This window comes from Excalfactoria chinensis, chromosome 2, assembly GCF_039878825.1.
Source record: "Excalfactoria chinensis isolate bCotChi1 chromosome 2, bCotChi1.hap2, whole genome shotgun sequence".
Taxonomy (NCBI): domain Eukaryota; kingdom Metazoa; phylum Chordata; class Aves; order Galliformes; family Phasianidae; genus Excalfactoria; species Excalfactoria chinensis.
In genome coordinates, this window is record NC_092826.1 from 101,459,154 (window position 1) to 101,475,906 (window position 16,753).

The window sequence follows — 16,753 nt, forward strand, 5'->3', positions numbered from 1 at the left end:
TTTCCTAGCTTGTACTCTTAAGGTCTCCTTAATCTTATTTAAGTCTACGAAGGACTTATATTTAGCTGAAAACATGAGGTGGTGTTGTGTAGGGAAATTTCAAGCCCTCTTTCTAAGTAGCGGTAGAGCTGAAAGGATTCCTTTTCCTTGTAAAACAGGTAGCATGCTGCCATCTACTGGCAATACAGCATGATTTTATTTCCTCGAGCCACTTTCAGGAAATACGTTTGACATTTACCCTTCTGTAAAACTGTACATATCTCAAGAGTATAAACTTGCAAAGGATCATGCAAATATACCTTACCATTTACTTTAGGGTCACTGAGAGGGGTTACTGTAAATCTTACCACAAATTTCAGCCTCTAACTGAACCTCTAATTTCCTTTTCAGCTGAAACCCAAAGAAATGTTCTCTTTCTTAATATTGCAGAAGAAGTCACTGTATCATTGTGAACTCTCAAAGGGATCTGAATTTCTTTCCAGAACAAGAAAATAATAATAATAATAATATGAAGAAGAAGTAAATATATTTCTGCAGACTCTTTTGGCCAAACTCTAATCAATTGCAACTTAGAAATGTTGAAGAAACAGCATTAGACTTAAGAATGTTTAAGGAAAAAAAGAAGCCTTCTTCCCCCTATCCTCTGTCCCTTCCATTTTCCATATCTTTAAAAACAAAAACAAGGGAAAAGAACTGTGAAGACTTTTCATGTGTCTGCAGTTGATTTGTCACCTCCAGTCTTTTCTTCCTCCTATGTCTCCAGTTAAATCCACTATGTACAGTCACATCTCATAGCTGAAGAATAACTCTTTATGATTTCATGATGAAACACCAAAAACGAAACAACTGAGCCATGTTTACTGAGCTGAGAACTGTAACTCAGTTCAGGGCTGGCTGACTTTCCTGGAGTTCTGGACCAAGTTTCAGCTGTGTAATGTAGTTCTGCAGCCAGGGTAAAGGATTTTATAATGAAATAGCTGATTAAACCAATATATTTTCCAACAGCACGTAATTACCATACGTTAAGGTGAGAGGGTACTCTAATGTATTTATATACATGAGTTGCGTTCTTTCTTATACCTAATTTGCACCTAAGCAAATGTACAGAAGCTGAGTGACTTAAATACATGTAGTTAAGTAATTGCCTTCAGTTAGAACCCATGTCTTTTTAACAGCAATCATTTCAAGGCATGTGCAGCAGCTATTCAATTATTCTTTTGGCAAAGTGCTTGAAAACTGAAATAGAAACTGGACATGAATTCTGCTCTCCTGACTCTCATGTTTTCATACTGCACAAGCCGAACATTCAGGAAATAATACTATAAATAGTGTTGCTGCTTTATATTCACTGCTTACAATAAATATTAATTTACTCAGAACACAAAGTAGCAAGGCATCAGATCTCATAAAAGTATGTTTAGCAAAAAGGTAGGTGCTTCCCTTAGGATAACTGGTGCTACAACAGCTCTATTTTGTTTTCAAATTAATGTTTTCTTTTCTTAGGAAGATTTTCCTTCTAATATCCTTGTTTTCTAACATGTAAGAGAATCTCATTGAACTTGTGGCCCTGTTGCTAGGTTTCAAGCTGATTTTATGCAGTCTGCTGAGACACTATTTTCATTTTTGAATTCTGAATCAAGTCCCAAGGCAACAGGGCCCTGTTTCTTAGCAACACAGATGGGTAGACTATATATTCCAGTGCTTTTGCACAATGGAAGAATAAACAACTCCCTGAATGAGGGTGTGCTGCAAGTTGATCTCTTCGCTTAACTTCTCCTAGAAAAAAAGAAAGAGAAGCGTCCTGCGGTACAGCATTTGAAGTTTGTCAGGACATCCCTGTTTTTGCAAAGCGGTGAGTGGTATCTGTCTTTCCTGTGCAATGCATCTCTCTGGGAGTCTTCATTCATTACTGTGCATATGGATCTGTATGTACTTCTGATTAAGGTGTTTCACTTTCTAAGCTACAAAAAATGTGCATGGAAAGTCAATGTTAACAAAGCAGGTAGAATCGAGAAGCGTGAAAATACGCAGCCTTTTGTCTGCTGTGAAATTAATGGAAAAGCATAGAATTGCATTGCTTCTGTGGGAAATGTTTTAGTTTTGAAAAAACAAAAAAGAAGAATTTTTCTCTGACTGTAAAATGCTTTTAGGAGAAAACAGGCTGGAGAAAGCAGATGGAGGGACTGAGAGATAAGGCAGTAGTAGGTATTCATGTGACTAGAAAGTCAGCGATGTACACATTCTGGTGTATGAAAAGAAAGGTTACATTTATTACTCTGAAAAGCTTTGCATGGCTTTGAGGCTTTATGGCAGTGAAGGTAAACTTCAAATTTTGTTGCCTTCAGACTGTGGGTCTGATGTTGTCACAGGGAAAGAGGAGTGTAGGGAAGAAGAGAATCATAGAATCATATAATCACTAAGGTTGGAAAAGACCTTCAAGATCACCCAGTCCAATCATCTACCTATCACCAATATTTCCCACTAAACCATATCCCTCAGTACATCCAAACATTTCTTGAACACCTTCAGGGTCGGTGATTCCACCACTTCCCTGGGCAGCCTGTTTCACTACCTGACCACTCTTTTGGAGAAGTTTTTTCCTAATGTCAAATCTGAATCTCCCCTGGTGCATGTTGAGGCCATTCCCTCTAGTCCTATCACTAGTGACATGGGAGAAGAGGCCAACTGCCATCTCTCCACAGCCTCCCTTCATACAGTGTGGCTTGTGCTCCAGACTCCTCACCAGCTTCATTGATCTCTGAACCTGCTCCAGGGTCTCTGCAGGTGTTCACCTTTCTGCTCCTGATACATGTCTAGGAGCAGATGCATAAGTACCCTTCACACAGTGGCAGCAGCAGTAACAGTTTGAAGTCTGGGTTACTACAGTTTTGGCACAGGGTGGAAGCCTTGGCTGCTCTTTCACACAGCTGGTTGCTAACCTTGTCAAGTCTCAATTTTACCTGTATCTAAATCTGGCCTGGTGAATCTGCTACCATCTCTGTTTAGCTGTAAAACAAGAAAAGGCTGTTTTAAATTTAGACTTAAAACTGATTCTGTCTTCCGCAAGCTGCCTCCCCAAAGACTCATTCAGAAACAGTTTCATTGGTAAAGTCGTATTTCCATGTGTTTCTTATCCTTTAGCAAAAGATTTTCTCTTAGGAAAAAGGATATTCTGTTTTCATAATGAATTAGCCCAAAGAAGAGAAGACTGTAAGGCTATGGCTTTCCTTCGGGTTTCATAAGCACTGAATAATAAGGTAAGTGGAAAAGAAGCTTGTTTTGTATTGGGATTAGGATCTGTGTTTCTCAGGACACAAAAGAAGCTCCTTTGTCTAGGATTGCAGATGCAATGCAAGAAGAAATGTAACAGGGTCTGGGAGTGGCTTCAGTAACAGTAAGAGAAAGAATTGGGGTAACATAGTTTTTGCACAGAGCTAAGCACTTTGCTGCCCATTCAGGTGTTACAGCTGCTCCAGTGGTCCCTCACTGGATGAGGGGACTCACTCTGCATGAGGCATCCATGGGTATGACAGTATCAAAGAGATGAAGCTCCAATGGAGGTGGCTGATGACACAGTCCAGGGCAGTGCACAACATGAGAATAGCATAGCAGTGTAGCAGCTCTAATTAAAATTATGACCTGTGTGGGTCCAGTAATGCAGATAAATGTGAAAATATATCAGGAAGGGTAGAAACCAGAGTTTCAGTGTTTCTCTGATTTGAGGTCCATTTTGTCACTCTCTCTCATGCAAAGTGAGACCATTGTGCACCCAGGTCTGTCCACCTAGCTCCAAACCCCCATTGTGCTGTCATCCGTACGCACCGGTAATAGCACAGGTTTAGACTCCTCTCAAGAATGTAGCGTTTAATGAGACAAATAAAAATGTGAAGGACAGGGCGAATCTATGTTCCTACTTGGTGATAGGCATTTCAGGAAAGCAAACAAACAAAAAACCAAAGCAATTTTAAAAGAGGTCACATTCCAGTAGACTGATTTGAATATGTAAATTCCTGAACATCTGTAGTTTGGGTTTTAATTGGGCTTTCTCTAGGGCTTGGAAGTTCACTTTTGCAGGTTACTGTGCAGAACTGCGGAGAAGAAGTATGAAGAAGCAACAGTTTATCAAAGCACAAGTGCTAAATAATGCTGAAATACAAGTACAGGGAGGTTATACAGACAAAGCTAGCCAGCCAAGTTTTGATGTGAATGAGTGTGTATAAGTGTGTATATTTTTTATTTCTTTTTGCCAGGGATTACAACATCTGAGAATGATAACATCTACAGGAAAGCTCTGTGTTCATATTCCACCAAAGTGATTGACAGTTTTCATTTGAAAGTCAAATCAAATGTTGTGCAAGCCTTGATTGGGCTTTCTCACGGTAACAAACCGTACTGCAGCAACCCAAAGTTAGTTCAAATGTATGGCTAATACAGAATCCAGATTCTACCTACTGACTCTATAAATCATCTAACCCTTCTCAGAACCCACAAGAAAAGGAAAAGGAAAACTGTGGTAAAATTTACCTAAGTCCATAGAAATACAACAACTTTCCAAGGTCTGGTCCAGGCTTCTGTTTCCCAGGACTTGCCTCAGTTTGTTATGTCCCACAGATCAGCTCTTGTAAGGCAAAATAACGCTTGTGAAGAATGATAAAAATTGGTACATATGAAGACCCCAAACCACATAGCTGTAAGCACATGCTTTCATTAAGCACTGCGTGAAATTAATAGATGTTTAGGTTGATGAAACCACTAGATGTCAGTCTCAGTAGCAGAAAAGAAAAGAAAAACCAACGAAACAAACAAAACCCAGAAAACTCAGCAGCTAGGATCTAACTCTGTTATATAACTCTGTGTTAGTCATGAATTATTTCATAAGGACTTCCTTTAGGACATCTGATTAATCCATGTTTGGAGCTTTCTCTTTTAATCTGCTCTGTAACTGACAAGGTAGCTTTCATTTTGGCAGAACCACTGAAGTGCAGACATCAGAACCGATTGGTTCATCTTTACCTTGCTCTCTGTGGCATATTTTCCTCTGCTTTACAGAGATTAATAGATAGCAGCTGAATTCCTTGACATGCATAATGGAAGGATATTATAGTATTTTTTTTACATTTGGCAGCCCTTACTCAGACCAGTTTCTTGTTGTATTAACTGCTGTGCAAAACAAGACCGTTTTGAAGACAAAAATCAAATTCTGTCAAGAAAACTTGGAAGGAAAATGAAATATATATGTATATATATCCAAGCTACAACCTGGATCTGTGCATACAGATAAATAAGTAAGTAAAATTGGTGGATTTGTACATTTAACATTAAAACTTTTAAGGAAGGGAGTATCTCCATCTAAAGGATTATTTTTTCAATTTTTTTGAACTTTTTTTTTCAGTATATTTTAAAATCTGATGCCACATAAGGAGAGAGAAGAATCTTTTATTAAAATTTAGTATTCTATCCACACTGAATTAACTTTTAATTACAGAGCTTCCCATCTCCTCTCTTCTGAGACCTTTTGAGAATCTTCCCCACAAAGCAATTCAGCAAATTTATTATTTCTAATGTAAGAAACAAAACAAAGAAGATAAAGAAAAAGCATTACTGTTCTCCAATGCAAATGTTTATTTCTGGGCATGTCATTTCTTGACAAACCACATAGATAGCCAGTGTTCTGTTTCCATGGAAAATATTAAGTATTTTTTCTTTCTTCTCTTCTTGTGGGAGTTTTCCAATTACAGTTCTCCAATCAGAAGCAAACTAATGCTTTTGGGCTGAAGGAATCCCAGGTATATACAGACTGGGAGAAGCAGTCCTTGAGAGTAGCCCTGCAGAGAAGTACCTGTGGGCGTCCTGGTGGATGAAAAACTTAACATGGGCCAGCAGTGTGCTCTTGCAGCTTGGAAAGCAAATGCTATCCTGGACTCCATCAGAAGAGGGGTGGTCCCTCTCTACTCTGCTCTTGCGAGGCCCCATCTGGAGCACTGCATCCAGGTCTGGGGCTCCCAATACAAGAGAGACAGAGAGCTGTTGGAGAGGGTCTAGAGGAGGGCCAAAAGACAATCAGAGGGAGGAGCACCTCCCCTATGAAGACAGGCTGAAGGAGCTGGACTTGTTCAGTCTGGAGGAGAGAAGGATTCAGTAATCTCCAACAGCTGATTTCAGAAAGTCCAATAATTACATGGCCAAGGCATTTAGTTGTGAATGTGAAATCCATGTTCAGATTCTCACTGTGCATCAAGCACTTTGGGGATTTGAGGGCGACCTGTCAGTACTTAAACCTCTGGACTAGTGCTTTCCTTTGGTATAACTCCACTTGAGTGAAGCCAGTGGAGCAAAGCAAAAAGCAAATAAAACAAGATGCAAACATGAATTCCTAATTAAGTTCCTGGTAACAACATCTCCTCAGACTCAGAACTTGGCCCAGAGGTAGAGGGAATCTCCACACTGAAGTCTAGAGGAGAACAGCACATATGGACAAATTGCTGAGACATGCTGCTGGGTTTTCAGCCAACTAAAACTTCATTCTGCTTAGCATTCTGCAGGATGTAGGATGTACAGTGATTCTGTAGAAATCTGGTAGACCTGAAGACTTGCTGATTCAGGAAAGTTTACTCTCCTCCATACCCCAGTGTTTTCCCTGGGGCAAACACTTAGTGATTTATTATCTGGAATTTAAAGGGAAACTCAGTGCAAGATCACTGAATAAAAAATGTACCTGAAGAGTTGCTACTTTGGTCCAAAATTCTAAAGTGTAGATTTAATGTTAAACACTCACTCACACACAAACACACACACATACAAAGGCCAAAAAAAATCAGCAACTGAGGTGATGGTAATTATTTTTATTTTGGCGTGACTTACCTGTTATGCAACAATTTCTGTATTTGCTCAGATTGGAAATCCCCTTTTCACTTTTCAGGCCAGTGGGAAATGCTTCATGAAACGATGATAATGTGTATTTGGAAAAATATCTCCGGTGTTAAATGATCCTTTTGTTTTAGCCTTGTTTTTAACATTCTCAGAAGCTTTCCAGCAACAGAAATCTTTTAAGATCATTATAGTGCACCAGACTGAAAGGCATGTTAATAATGAATTAAGTTCAGTGAAAAGATTTGAAAAAAAAATGCAAAGAACTCCATGAAGGAAATAATGCAATGTATTTATTACAGGGAACTGTAAGCACTATATTTTTAGTATGACAGCTCATTTTTCTAGAACAATGTTCCATTTCTATTACTATTTCTCATCTGTATTTTAACAGCTGGCCACTGGACTCCTCTGAGATTGGGGCCACAGTGGCAGGAGTTGTATAAAGGAAGATGTTTGCAGATGACACCAAGCTGTGAGGCCTTGTTGATCTCCCTGAGGGTAGGAAGGCCCTACAGAAGGATCTAGATAGACTGGATCATTGGACTGAGGTTCAACAAGACCAAGTATCAGGTCTTGCACTTTGGACACAACATTCCTATGCAATATTACAGGCTTGGGAAAGAGTAGCTAGAAAGCTGCAGGGAGGAAAGGGATCTGGGAGTATTAGTTAGCAGCCATCCAAACATGAGCCAGCAGTGTGCTTAGGTGGCCAAGAAGGCCTACAGCATCCTGGCTTGTACTAGAAATAGCAGAGTAAGGACTAGGGAGGTGATCATCCCTGTGTAATTGGCACTGGTGAGGCCTCAACTTGAATACTGTGTTCAGGTTTGGGCCCTTTATTACATGAAAGTCGTCGAGGCCTGGGAGCATATCCAAGGAAGAGCAACAAAGCTGTGAAGTGTCTGGAGCACATATCTCATGGGTATGGCTGAAGGAACTGGGATTGTCTAGTATGGAGAAGAGAAAGTTCAGGGAAGTCCTTATTGCTCTCTATAACTCCCTGGGAGGAGGTTGTAGCAGGTTCAGTATGTCATTAATTTACTAAATCTTGTGGAAAATTATTCCAGAGATCCTTTGAATTTTGAGTGAAAATAACAGCTTTTAAGCATAGGTAAGTCTCTGCTGACTTGTATATTCAGTTAAAGAAATTAGGTATCAATATGTGAACAGTACTTAGAAAGGAATATGAGCACAGAGCCCCTGTACTGCCATGCAGCAGGGATAAGTGGCCTCAGATGAAGCTCAACTGTTTAGTAACTGAGTACAACAGCAAAGCTTTCCCTCAATTTCCATATTAGAAAACGTCCTCTTCCAAGCTCTAAATTACAAACTGGAACTATTTCACAGAACCTATGCAAATACATTTTGTTTTAAAGATACTTGATATAAGCAGGACTACTAGCTCAAAAATCTCCTTGCTGATGTACAAATGTACACTGCTAGTAAGGTATCAATTTCCACCTTTTAATGGTGACTTACTCTTAGATGACTGAGCGAAGTTCAGTGTGTGCTTTCTCCTTGTAGATAAAATAACCCATGTTTGCAATCCCGCTGTAGTAGGGACTCCATAAATGGGATGTCTGCCCATTAAAGTAGTTGCTATAGCTTCATCTCTTCTAAGGACAGCTTAGTTGCAAGTAATAATAAACTATATAGTAGCCAAAGTACATACACACCTATTTACCATGTAGCATAAACACCGTTACTAAACACCTTACCAGACTGTACAGCAAGACCAAAGACAGAGTAAATTTTTTTTTTTTTGCTTATAATCTTTATAACACAGGTTGGAGTGTTCCTTTTCTGGCATCCTATCTGATTAACAATAAACATAGCTTTTCAAATCCTAGAATCCAGCTTGCCCTATAGATTATAAATACTGTTTGCTTAGTCTTTTCAGTTCTGGGACTTGAACAACAGAATGGTAAACAAAAAGACTCTGAAAGGAGATTTGGTATATACAAACACTGTGAATGCAAGTGGGATCCTAGGCTTCTGTTACCAAAGAATCCCCGGCCACCTAAATTTGCTTAATTTACTATTAGATTGGAATGCTTTCTGCTTTTCTCTTTGTAAAAATATTTTATAATTATATTTTTGTTTTGCTTTGGTTTTTGTTTTGGTTTGGTTTTTAACTCCTGAATTACATGGATTTCGGAGTGTTTTGGATCACACAGTAGGTGATCTTTATGGGACAACTGAGTAGTACTAATGAAAGTGGCAGTATACTGGAGAAGTAGGAACACAAACCTTCAGTTTTCCTCAGCGTTTCAAGAATAGAACTTTAACTCTAGCTTTTCCTAACTGTAAAGGAATTTAATGTATTTTCTGCTCTCTGAGATACAGTTGGTGATGTGGTGCTTACACTGTATTTTTGGATCCTGTGTATCCTGTGCAGAAAAGCTGTGCCTGCTGCAACAGGAAGAGGCAGGCAAAGATTAAGTGTTCATTGTGCTGGAGGAGGGGTACTGGATCCCGTGTTATCCAGTGGACAAACATAATTGTTGATCTCCAGTGGTATTAGATGAGAAAAGACTGATGGGTGCTGTCAGAAACTGTAATCCCTTTGGTTTGGGAGGGGCTAAATAGACACTGACACCCAGTCAAAATGAATAGACATAAGCCTTCTTTTCAGCTGGAGCAAAAAGTGCTGGCCTTTCCTCTTGCTAGTCCGCAGCAGGGAAAGGTTACCGCCAAGTAGCAACCAGGATGACCCTAACTCACACAGGCTAACTGTATCTATGCAGGGCAATGCAGTATTATCTCTGAGTCTGTGCAGCAGTGTTAATGTGAGCAAGATGAAGTAACAAAAATATGCTGGTTAGAACACTGACCTTCAGTGGAATCACTTATATTTTTTGGAAACTACACTTGTCTGAGCACAGTTGTTGAGCTCTTGTAAACAGAACGCTCTAAAATTACCTCGTTAAATCTCTTGAATGGCTCTATTTTACTTTCTAGTTTTAAGTGAATACATTCCCGAAGGGTGAGAAGTGAGGCTGAATAAAGCAGCTCTGAATTCTGTGATTCTGAAAACAAAAGAAGTCTTGTCAAACAGCTTTGTCTTCTAGAACTAGTTCTTATTAGTTCAATATGCACTTGCATTTGTCCAGAACGTCATTCAAAATACTTAGTTAAGACCTAGCACCATTCATTTTGCTTACGGGTTTACTTTTGATAGAGCTAATTGCTATCAGACTGAGAAAGATGGTGAATTTGTATATTATAAAACAATATATATATAAATATAATTAAATAAAATGCATCTACTTATTTTAATCTGTCTTGTGGTTAGTTGAATTCATTTTGGATCATTTTGCTTGAAATCCTTCTATATTGTTGGTTTTTTATGTGTGTGTGAGAAGGTATTTTGAAGCAAACAGGATTATTTCCCCCCTCGCCCTCCCCCAACCGCTCCAGCACTTAAGCTATGAGAAATGAATATGTGAGATAAAAAGCACAGTACAGCTGCCTCACTTTCTGAAAGAGGCCACAGATGGTTGTGTGGAGTAACCACTGCTCAAAGCAGGGCTGTAGGGGGTGGCATTCTAAGGCAGATGAAAGCAGAACTGCTTTTTAATACATTAGGAGATGAGTTTTCAAACTTCCAGTACATCCCTTCAATGTTTCCAGGCTGCTGACACCTTACAGCAGACTCCAACATCTCCCATTTCTGGCTACCAGAGTCCTGGAAGGAACAGAAAAATGTTTGTGAAATGCACCACTTTCTGCTTCCTCCTGGTCTAGAACAACCATCTCAAAGGGGGAACCATGTGATACTGGTTCAGTGTGACCTTATAGGGTGATGACTGTATTTAAATGACAGTGTATTTCCTTTTGCAGGAATCGCAGACTGAACATCAGGATGTTGAAGAGAAGGCAATGCAGTAGAGACTCCACAACTGTATCCATGCTAATATACCAGCCTTCTGGTTCTTTGAGACCTGTACATCTGCAAATTCTACAGGGGATACTAGCAGTCCTGAGCTGTGTAGGTGTTATCCTCTCAGGTCAGGTATGGGCTCTCTGAAAGTGCTGACCCACTGTAACAAAGCAGGTCTATATCCTTCAAGCACCACAAAAGCTGGCACAGATTGCTCCCTTCATCAATGATGTTCAAATATTTTAGTGAAATATCTGTGGAATTTTTATTTGTTTATTTATTTATTTATTGTAAACACCATCACGGAACAGAAATGCACATCTTCCTACTTGTCAGAGAGGAACTGCATTGCATTTCCAAACACTGGTTTAATTTCAGATTTGAAGTTCCCCAAACCTGGGTTTTGAGAGAATAAAGTCCCTGGGAAATCTCCCTGCCTTTGAAGTTCCCTGTTTTCTGAATGCCAGACAAACCCATTCTAGCAAATGGTGCTTTTTCTATACTATCATGCATGGCAAATGAAAGGTTCAGTACAAATTCAATGGCTAGAAAATTTTAGAGAGTAGGACCTGGATCTCTTGTTGGAGGAAAAAGTGAGAGTTTGAAACCAACTAGTAAACTTTATTTCTTAGATGTGGAGGCATTTCTAGGCTTTGGAGGAAAAGGGAACTTAGCTTGTTCTTAAGCTCCACACATTTTAAAAACTGTGGATAGATGACAGAGGTCTATCTTTGTTCTTACAAGATGGGGTCAGCCCTTCTGCTTACTGGCAGTGAGACAGATGCATGTTACAGATGGGCATTTCCTGGCTTGTGCAACTGCAATCTTTCATTAAAGAAGCCAGGAAAAATCACAGGGCTGTTAATAAGTGAGGAGGGTGCAGGCTGCTGAAGCCTCTGGGATACAAAAGCTATTAAGGAAACTAAGGTACTTGCAGTAAATCTATGCCTGGCTAATGCTGTTTACTGACAAGTGCACTATAACAGATGTTCTAAGGATCAAAAATGAGAGCTGTGGACATAAGGGTTCCTTGAAAATATTGTCTTGGTTTGTTCAAGTACTTTGATATAATTATTAAACACACTTTATCAATTTAATATATGTAATATATATAAACAAGAAGGTAATAACTTCTATTAAGAACACTATAAACTTTCCATTTTCTCCAAAGCCACATGGATTTGACATTCAGTATTCACTCCCAGCACTTCTAATGTGAAAGGCAATAACACTTCCAGTTAGCAGAGTGCCTTCAAGCACTCTTACAGGCTTACCAGAACCATGTGCTGGTTTGGCCTGAAGGAACTGGTGATGCTGCTATACAGTATGAAGATTTAGGAATGAGTTTTGCCTCTTGCTGTGTCTCCAAGGGTTACTGACCACTGCAATGGTTTGTAAGAGCACAGGGAAGAAGCACACTCTATGCTGCCCCTGCTTAGCATCTCCTTGTCCTTCTGCTGCATACCTGAGTCACTTCAGAGCATAAAGACAGCCTGAGATATTTACTGTTTAGGCTGATCTCCATCTCCTCTGACATTCTTCACAAAGTTCTTAAAGCTTAAAAAAAAGTGGAGCATGGTTTTTGTGTCTAAGGCTGGCTAAAAAGTTGTTCTCATGCCTCAGCAGTTGGAGCAAAATCTCTTAATCCTTTTTACTTTCTTATTGCACTGGGGGGGGGGGGGGGGGGGGAAGGCGCACAAATGCACTGTAAGCATTGCAGGCAGCTTTGTTGGTCATTTGGGCACACAGTCAAGTGCAGTGTGGATACCTCTTAGCCCAGAATGTGAATAAAAACTAGTATCTGTTTACCAAAACTCTAATATGAGATCTATAACTGGACAAGAAGATTTCCAGTGTCTCTGCTCAGGACACTGTTCTCTTCCCAGTAATATACTTCAAATTCATTGTTACCTCTAAAGCTACTCTGCAACTGGATTTAACCTTGTTTCCTTAGATTTCTGGAGCTGAGATCCTACTCATGCAAATGATTACCACCGAGATTAAAAACAGTGTTTGAATTATACGCAGAACTCCTGATTCTAAATGAACATCTTTAAACCTTTCTTTAAATTTGTTTATACATTTTTTTTTCTTTTGCCATGAAGTATAACCAAATTCAAATATATGACCGTTCCATTTAGCTTCCCTCAATCACACAGGCATACATATGAAAAACTGAGCACATACATAGAATACATAGATAGTAGATGGATTATAGACAGGTATTAGTGGTCGGATTTTAAGCATCAACACACTTGTCATATTGAAATACTAAACTTTATGTCTTTCCTGTTGAACAAAATAACTTAAAAATAAATAAATACATAAAGACATGAAACAACCAACCCAAACAACAATAGAACGGCAATCTTAGTTTAAGTAATTATTAACTTCTTAAGAACTTTTTGAGATCTGCTTTACAAAATCTGGTAAACATAGTGGGGTTTTTTGAAATAAAAAGTCTTGTACTGACCAAAATTGAAATATAAATAATATTTTTCTGCCAAACGCTTTTCTGCTCCATAAAACTTTCCTTTGAGCATTATACCTTATCACGCTGTGCTGATAGCCTTGGAATGTTTTTATTACCTAAGTAACACAATTACAGTTACCTAGCACTATACAGACATATGCTATTTAGTTTATATAAGGAAGGAAAATATCATTTCATGTAAATAAGGAACTTCTTTTAAAAAATAAATTAACTCTGCATTGAAAACCACACAAGAAAGATGTGCATTAGTAACTGAAGGAGAGAGACACAAATGAAAAATGTTCTGGGATGACTTCTTATATACATAAGACTAATGTCTTCTACTTTGCCACCTATTACAAATAGCTCAGGAAGTGCTGGGAGTGTTCTGGCTGAATGTTGCACACGCCATTGTGAGGTGCAATAGGTAAGGGTGAAGGCTGGAGAAGAGGGAGTTCAAGTCCTGAGGGAGAAGGCCTTGGAAGGAGCAGGGGATGCTTTCAGCCAGATACGCTGCTGTCCCAGCAGGATGCCTGTAAATTGTTCTTTTAATAAACAGACTCATTAGCTCTCCTACCATGCAATTTCCTGAAGTTTCAAACCAACGGGCATAGCGTGATGTACACAAGGCCTATTCTGCCACTGTTTAAAACAAAAAGATTTATAAACATTGTATTTTCCTTTCCCACCACAGAGGCCTTTTTCTCAATTGAAAAATAAAGCAAGGAAGTATCTGTCATGTAGGTTGCACTGAAATTAAACTTATCTGTACCATTTTCCTTAGCTGTCTATTTTTGCCTATTATACTTTACTTTGTAAAACAAAACAAAACAAAAATGCTACAGCTTATTTTCATTTGCTTCCTATGTAGTTGATGAAGGTAGTGTGTAAGCAGTGCTAACTCTCCTTGAATGTTCATTTCAAGAGGCGAATGAGAGAGCAGCAATCACATGGCAGACAGTGGAAAGTCAAAACAAATGGCCATAAATAGATGTTTCCCTGTACATGTTTTCCTGAGAAGATAATTGATTCTTTTGAAAGTTATTTGTCTTTGAAAATGAAGAACAAATAGTGTTACTAGTGAAAAAAAACTATAGCCAGAGAAAGCCACAGAATACCTAAGGGATTTTTGTTTTACCGACAGAAAATTTCTGTCCTTCTAGAAAAGGCATAGAAGGAAAGGGAATATCATGGACTGGTGTATTTTAAAATAATCTATCATTGTTCTCTTTCCTGTCTGATCACGTCTCTAAAAGCTGGCTGGTATACCCATGTGAAACACAAGGCCAAACATACAAGAGCTATGTAGTCACATAATGTTGGCCACATCTTACTTAGTGAGCAAAACATTTCTCTTGAATCCAGCAGGAACTGGAAAAAGCCATAAGCGACTTGCAGATCTGGAATTTCAAGTACATAGCAACATGTATAGTGCCGTGTTGATGTGTTTTAAAGGACGGGAAATGATCAAATGTGTTTATTGACAGTATTGATCTTCTTTAATTATTTATTCTTTTATCTGGCCACACTTATTATCACAGGTTCCCTAAGAGTAGGCATCCCCCAGTCTTCTGTGGGGATCTTTTGTGAAAGTGGATATTTCAGAAAAGTACACCCAGAATTTGTATCTACAAAACAAGGAAGGGAATGGTTGGGATAGAAATAACATTTCTGTTTGATTTCTAGGCAGATCAAGTCAAGAAAGCTCTGGAACGGAGCTCAGAAATACTGGACAGGAGAGCACAGAGACCTCGGGGCATTGCACCAGGATGGTGGGATGGATTTCCACTAGCAGGATAAACAAAAGACCCATAGAAAGAGGTACCTCAGCTTCTGATTTGGAGGATAAACTAAAAAGTGCTTTGTAGCTGTTAAAATTCTGTATTATTCTGGAGGGAGAAGTATGTGTATTATTAACAACAAGAAAAAACAAAAACATGGGGTAGGTAATTAGTGGTTGTTTAAGTAATTAGTGTTTATTTGTTTGTTTGTTTGTTTTTCAGGTCAGAGTATCTATTTTTGGAACTATGCCTAATTGTAGTTAGGATTGAGAACAGGTAAATAATCTGTGCACTTCACTGCCTCACATCAATCCTATATCTTTCCTCATGCTTTATTTGTCTGGTATCAGCTTACTTCTAGGGAAGAGCTGTGTTAGAATAAGAGTCAGGAGAACCTGGCCTGCCAAGATAATGCATCTGGTCCCTGAAGACATACCTTTTCTAGAAAAATAGGCTCCTTAAAAACAGATGTTAAGAAAATCTCCTGATTGATTTTTACCTTGGAATCTAGGGCTGAGGGGGCTGCATGATTTGTTGTTCAAGTTTTAGTTGGTATGAAACGTGTTCTTCAGACACTTCTTCCTGATGCATGGCAAAAAACTAATGCAGTGCTGTTTCATGACCTTTCTTGTCACTTAGATTTAAGAAGCTGGCTTTAAAATAAATGTTGCATTTACAGTATGACTCTCAATGTTGAAGCACCACCAAGCTTTCCATGCATGAAAATAGAGGTTGAGTTAAGTGTGTCTCAGACTATTGAAACAGGAATCAGTCACAAGCTTTGATTTAAAATAGATCCTTCTGCAGACTTCTTGAGCAACACCAAGAGCTCATCTTGAACATGCACTAACAAAGGGTGACTATTCTAGAAGCTTTCTCCAGCATAATACAGATAGCAGCAGCTTTTCAAAGAATCAGTATACTCTCAGTATTTCAAAGAAGAAGGAAATACTGTGTTTTATAAACCAAGTGACTCTGATGTAGAAACTGAAATTGATGGGTGTTTTTTGGTCTCCTACAGACTGCTTTGCTTTTGCATCTCTAAACTCTGTGAGCAGCTCCACAATTAATTTCAGTGATTGTATAAGATGCTCTATTTAGGATGGGTGATGAAGGATTAGTTCCTGTCCTCTTCAAAATGAACAAATGCTGGGAGTATACATTTAAAGAGATTATTATGGGACTTTTGTTAGTGATGTTAGTACCTGTATAATTAAACTTGGATAATTCATAATAGCTGACAATGGCAACAAAATTCTTAAGTCCAAGGTGTGTTATTCTTGGATAGCATTAAATCTTTTTAGTCTTTAGCTTACTCTATTCAGTCCTTCAGACAATTCCTCCACAGATTTAAGGCTGTCCTGTTGGAAAGTAGATCTATGAGCATAATGGATGTTGAATAATTAATTGATAGGTCTAGAAGATAATCGTGCTTTCTTCAAATTATTGCTGATTTCTTTGAATAAAGATTTTTTTCCTCAGTTTTACTTAGATGCTTCTAGCTTTAATTATTGCATTGATGTTAAAAGGAACTGTGGCAGTTTGCCATCTTTTTCCACAAATTCAAAAAGAAATCTGCAACATAAGAATAGGGAACTGCACTTTAAACATCTTGAGACTCAGAAGGTTATTCTGAAATTATATGCCAGACCAAAGTGACATTACTGTCAAAGAGGAAGTGGACGAATTTCACTCTTTGACGCTATAGGATGTCAGTCTACTCAGACAAATTCTCTAACTAACTCA

At 38.7% G+C, this 16,753-nt stretch overlaps 1 long non-coding RNA gene across 2 annotated transcripts; it reads left to right on the top strand.

The window, feature by feature from the left end:
• The first annotated feature begins 1,670 nt into the window (after positions 1–1,670).
• Positions 1,671–16,493, top strand: LOC140247755 (uncharacterized). 2 transcript variants are annotated; one of them, XR_011902766.1, is made up of 4 exons: positions 1,671–1,852; positions 10,714–10,885; positions 14,913–15,047; positions 15,230–16,493. It is a non-coding gene; the product is annotated as an uncharacterized lncRNA (long non-coding RNA). The 2 variants fall into 2 exon arrangements; XR_011902767.1 differs by having other exon boundaries at positions 1,701–1,852; positions 10,714–10,861.
• Positions 16,494–16,753: the final 260 nt, after the last annotated feature.